The sequence below is a fragment of the Stigmatopora nigra genome, unplaced genomic scaffold, assembly GCF_051989575.1.
Source record: "Stigmatopora nigra isolate UIUO_SnigA unplaced genomic scaffold, RoL_Snig_1.1 HiC_scaffold_24, whole genome shotgun sequence".
In the NCBI taxonomy this organism is placed as follows: domain Eukaryota; kingdom Metazoa; phylum Chordata; class Actinopteri; order Syngnathiformes; family Syngnathidae; genus Stigmatopora; species Stigmatopora nigra.
The window spans coordinates 5,731,454-5,738,307 of record NW_027551603.1 but is presented as its reverse complement, the minus strand read 5'-3'; positions in this window follow the sequence as shown (position 1 = coordinate 5,738,307).

Here is a 6,854-nt window from a genome sequence, read left to right as displayed (position 1 = left end):
CCCTAACCCCTAACAATATCCCTAACCCAAACCATAACCCCTAACAATAACCCTAACCCAAACCATAACCCCAACCATAACCATAACCCAAACCATAACCATAACCATAACCATAACCATAACCATAACCATAACCCAAACCATAACCATAACCATAACCATAACCCAAACCATAACCATAACCATAACCCAAACCATAACCATAACCATAACCCAAACCATAACACCAAACCCCCAACAATAACCCTAACCCAAACCATAATTCCATCCATAACCATAACCCCAACAATAACCATAACCCAAACCATAACCCCTAACACCTAAAAATAACGCTAACCCAAACCATAACCCCAACCATAACCTTAACCATAACCGTAAACCAAACCATAACCCCTAAACCCTAACAATAACCCTAACACAAACTATTACCCCAACGCCTAACAATAACCCTAACCCAAACCATAACCCCAACGCCAAACAATAACCTTAACCCAAACCATAACCCCAACCCCTAACAATAAACCTAACCTAAACCATAACCCTAACCCCAACCATAACCTTAAACCAAACCATCACCATAACCCAAACCATCACCATAACCCCTAACAATAACCCTAACCCAAACCATAACCCCAACCCCTACCAATAACTCTAACCCAAACCATAACCATAACCCTAACAGTAACCATAACCCCTAGCAATAACCCTAACCCAAACCATAACCCCAACCCCTAACAATAACCATAACCCAAACCATAACCCAAACCATAACCCAAACCATAACCCAAACCATAACCCAAACCATAACCCAAACCATAACCCAAACCCCTAACAATAACCCTAACCCAAACCATAACCATAACCCAAACCATAACCCCTAACAATAACCCTAACCCAAACCATAACCCCAACCACAAACAATAACCCTAACCCAACCCATAACCATAACCCAAAACATAACTCCTAGCAATAACCCTAACCAAAACCATAACCCCAACCCCTAACAATAACGCTAACCCAAACCATAACCCAAACCATAACCCAAACCATAACCCAAACCATAACCCAAACCATAACCCAAACCATAACCTAAACCATAACCCCTTATCCCTTACAATATTCCTAACCCAAACCACAACCCCAACCCCTAACAATAACCCTAACCTAAACCATAACCCCAACCACAACCAGATTCCCGACCATAAACATAACCCCAACCAAAACCATATTCCCAACCATAGCCATAACCCCAACCATAACCCCAACCCTAACCATAACACTAACCATAACCCCAACCATAACTCCAACCATAACCCCAACCATAACCCCAACCATAACCCCAACCATAACCCCAACCATAACCCCAACCCTAACCATAACCCTAACCATAACCCCAACCATAACTCCAACCATAACCCCAACCATAACCCCAACCATAACCCCAACCATAACCCCGACCATAAACCCGACCATAACCCAAACCATAACCCCAACCCCTAACAATAACCCTAACCCAAACCATGACCCCAACCATAAACAAAACCCAAACCATAACCCCTAATCCCTTAAAATAACCCTAACCCAAACCATAACCCCAACCCCTAACAATAACCCTAACCTAAACCATAACCCCAACCATAACCATAACCCAAACCATAACCATAACCCAAAACATAACCCCTAACTTCTAACAATAACCCTACCCAAAACCCCTTACAAAAACCCTAACCCAAACCATAATCCCATCCATAGCCATAACCCCAACCATAACCATTACCCAAACCATAACCCCAAACCCCTAACAATAACCCTAACCCAAACCATAACCCGAACCCAAACCATAACCCAAACCATAACCCAAACCAAAACCCTAACCCAAACCATAACCCTAACCCAAACCATAACCCTAACCCAAACCATAACCCCAACCATAACCAGATTCCCAACCATAACCATAACCCCAACCAAAACCATATTCCCAACCATAGCCATAACCCCAACCATAACCCCAACCATAACCATAACCCTAACCATAACCCCAACCATAACCAGATTCCCAACCATAACCATAACCCCAACCAAAACCATATTCCCAACCATAGCCATAACCGCAACCATAACCCCAACCATAAGCCCAACCATAACCCCAACCATAACCCCAACCATACCCATAACCCCAACCATAAACATAACCCCAACCATAACCCCAACAATAACCATAACCCAAACCATAACCCCTAACCCCTAAAAATAACACTAACCCAAACCATAACCCCAACCATAACCTTAACAATAACCAAAAACCAAACCATAACCCCAACCATAACCTTAACAATAACCATAAACCAAACCATAACCCCTAAACCCTAACAATAACCCTAACACAAACTATTACCCCAACGCCTAACAATAACCCTAACCCAAACCATAACCCCAACGCCAAACAATAACCTTAACCCAAACCATAACCCCAACCCCTAACAATAAACCTAACCTAAACCATAACCCTAACCATAACCCCAACCTTAACCCAAACCATAACCCCAACCCCGAACAATAAACCTAACCTAAACCATAACCCGAACCCAAACCATAACCCTAACCCAAACCATAACCCTAACCCAAACCATAACCCTAACCCAAACCATAACCCCAACCATAACCAGATTCCCAACCATAACCATAACCCCAACCAAAACCATATTCCCAACCATAGCCATAAACCCCAACCATAACCCCAACCATAACACCAACCATAACCATAACCCTAACCATAACCCCAACCATAACCAGATTCCCAACCATAACCATAACCCCAACCAAAACCATATTCCCAACCATAGCCATAACCGCAACCATAACCCCAACCATAACCCCAACCATAACCCCAACCATAACCCCAACCATAACCATAACCCTAACCATAACCCAAACCATAACACCCAACCCCCAACAATAACCCTAACCCAAACCATAATCCCATCCATAACCATAACCCCAACAATAACTATAACCCAAACCACAACCCCTAAATCCTAAAAATAACGCTAACCCAAACCATAACCCCAACCATAACCCCAACCATGACCTTAATCATAACCGTAAACCAAACCATAACGCCTAAACCCTAACAATAACCCTAACCCAAACCATAATCCCATCCATAACAGTAACCCCAACAATAACCATAACCCAAACCATAACTCCTAACCCCTAAAAATAACGCTAACCCAAACCATAACCCCAACCATAACCTTAACCATAACCGTAAACAAAACCATAACCCCTAAACCCTAACAATAACCCTAACACAAACTATTACCCCAACCCCTAACAATAACCCTAACCCAAACCATTATCCCATCCATAACCATAACCCCAACAATAACCATAACCCAAACCATAACCCCTAACCCCTAAAAATAACGCTAACTCAAACCATAACCCCAACCATAACCTTAACCATAACCGTAAACCAAACCATAACCCCTAAACCCTAACAATAACCCTAACACAAACTATTACCCCAACGCCTAACAATAACCCTAACCCAAACCATAACCCTAACCCAAACCATAACCCCAACGCCTAACAATAACCCTAACCCAAACCATAACCCCAACCCCTAACAATAAACCTAACCTAAACCATAACCCTAACCATAACCCTAACCATAACCCCAACCATAACCATAAACCAAACCATCACCATAACCCAAACCATCACCATAACCCCTAACAATAACCCTAACCCAAACCATTATCCCATCCATAACCATAACCCCAACAATAACCATAACCCAAACCATAACCCCTAACCCCTAACAATATCCCTAACCCAAACCATAACAACCCAAACCATAACCCCTAATAATAACCCTAACCCAAACCATAAACCCAACCCCTAACAATAACCCTAACCTAAACCATAACCCCAACCATTACCATAACCCAAACCATAACCCCTAACCCCTAACAATAACCCTAACCCAAACCATAACCCCAACCCCTAACAAGAACCCTAACCCAAAACCTAACCCAAAACCTAACCCAAAACCTAACCCAAAACCTAACCCAAAACCTAACCCAAAACCTAACCCAAACCATAACCATAACCCCAACCATAACCATAACCCAAACCATAACCCCTAACAATAACCCTAACCCAAACCATAACCCCAACCCCTAACAATAACCCTAACCTAAACCATAACCCCAACCATAACCATAACCCAAACCATAACCCTAACCCAAACCATAACCCGAACCCAAACCATAACCCAAACCATAACCCAAACCATAACCCAAACCATAACCCAAACCATAACCCAAACCATAACCCAAACCATAACCCTAACCCAAATCATAACCCTAACCCAAACCATAACCCCAACCATAACCATATTCCCAACCATAACCATAACCCCAACCAAAACCATAACCCCAACCATAGCCATAACCCCAACCATAACCCCAACCATAACCCCAACAATAACCCCAACCATAACCATAACCCCAACCATAACCCCAACCATAACCCCAACCATAACCCCAACCATAACCCCAACCATAACCCCAACCATAACCCCAACCATAACCCCAACCCTTACCCAAACCATAACCCCTAACCCCTAACAATATCCCTAACCCAAACCATAACCCCTAACAATAACCCTAACCCAAACCATAACCCCAACCATAACCATAACCCAAACCATAACCATAACCCAAACCATAACCATAACCCAAACCATAACCATAACCCAAACCATAACACCCAACCCCCAACAATAACCCTAACCCAAACCATAATCCCATCCATAACCATAACCCCAACAATAACCATAACCCAAACCATAACCCCTAACACCTAAAAATAACGCTAACCCAAACCATAACCCCAACCATAACCTTAACCATAACCGTAAACCAAACCATAACCCCTAAACCCTAACAATAACCCTAACACAAACTATTACCCCAACACCTAACAATAACCCTAACCCAAACCATAACCCCAACGCCAAACAATAACCTTAACCCAAACCTTAACCCCAACCCCTAACAATAAACCTAACCTAAACCATAACCCTAACCCCAACCATAACCACAAACCAAACCATCACCATAACCCAAACTATCACCATAACCCCTAACAATAACCCTAACCCAAACCATAACCCCAACCCCTAACAATAACTCTAACCCAAACCATAACCATAACCCTAACAGTAACCATAACCCAAACCATAACCCCTAACAATAACCCTAACCCAAACCATAACCCCAACCACAAACAATAACCCTAACCGAACCCATAACCATAACCATAACCCAAAACATAACCCCTAGCAATAACCCTAACCCAAACCATAACCCCAACCCCTAACAATAACCCTAACCCAAACCATAACCCAAACCATAACCCAAACCATAACCCAAACCATAACCCAAACCATAACCCAAACCATAACCCAAACCATAACCCAAACCATAACCCCAACCCCTAACAATAACCCTAACCCAAACCATAACCATAACCCAAACCATAACCCCTAACAATAACCCTAACCCAAACCATAACCCCAACCACAAACAATAACCCTAACCCAACCCATAACCATAACCATAACCCAAAACATAACCCCGAGCAATAACCCTAACCAAAACCATAACCCAACCCCTAACAATAACGCTAACCCAAACCATAACCCAAACCATAACCCAAACCATAACCCAAACCATAACCCAAACCATAACCCAAACCATAACCCAAACCATAACCCAAACCATAACCCAAACCATAACCCAAACCATAACCCAAACCATAACCCAAACCATAACCCAAACCATAACCCAAACCATAACCCAAACCATAACCCAAACCATAACCCAAACCATAACCCAAACCATAACCCAAACCATAACCCAAACCATAACCCAAACCATAACCCAAACCATAACCCAAACCATAACCCAAACCATAACCCCAACCCCTTACAATAACCCTAACCTAAACCATAACCATAACCCAAACCCAAACCATAACCCCAACCCCTAACAATAACCCTAACCTAAACCATAACCATAACCCAAACCCAAACCATAACCCCAACCATAACCAGATTCCCAACCATAAACATAACCCGAACCAAAACCATATTCCGAACCATAGCCATAACCCCAACCATAACCCCAACCCTAACCATAACCCTAACCATAACCCCAACCATAACTCCAATCATAACCCAAACCATAACCCCAACCATAACCCCAACCATAACCCAAACCATAACCCCTAACCCCTAACAATAACCCTAACCCAAACCATAACCCCAACCCCTAACAATAACCCTAACCCAAAACCTAACCCAAAACCTAACCCAAAACCTAACCCAAACCATAACCATAACCCCAACCATAACCATAACCCAAACCATAACCCCTAACAATAACCCTAACCCAAACCATAACCCCAACCCCTAACAATAACCCTAACCCAAACCATAACCCCAACCATAACCTTAACCATAACTGTAAACCAAACCATAACCCCAACCATAACCTTAACCATAACTGTAAACCAAACCATAACCCCTAAACCCTAACAATAACCCTAACCCAAACCATAATCCCATCCATAACAGTAACCCCAACAATAACCATAACCCAAACCATAACCCCTAACTCCTAAAAATAACGCTAACCCAAACCATAACCCCAACCATAACCTTAACCATAACCGTAAACCAAATCATAACCCCTAAACCCTAACAATAACCCTAACACAAACTATTACCCCAACCCCTAACAATAACCCTAACCCAAACCATTATCCCATCCATAACCATAACC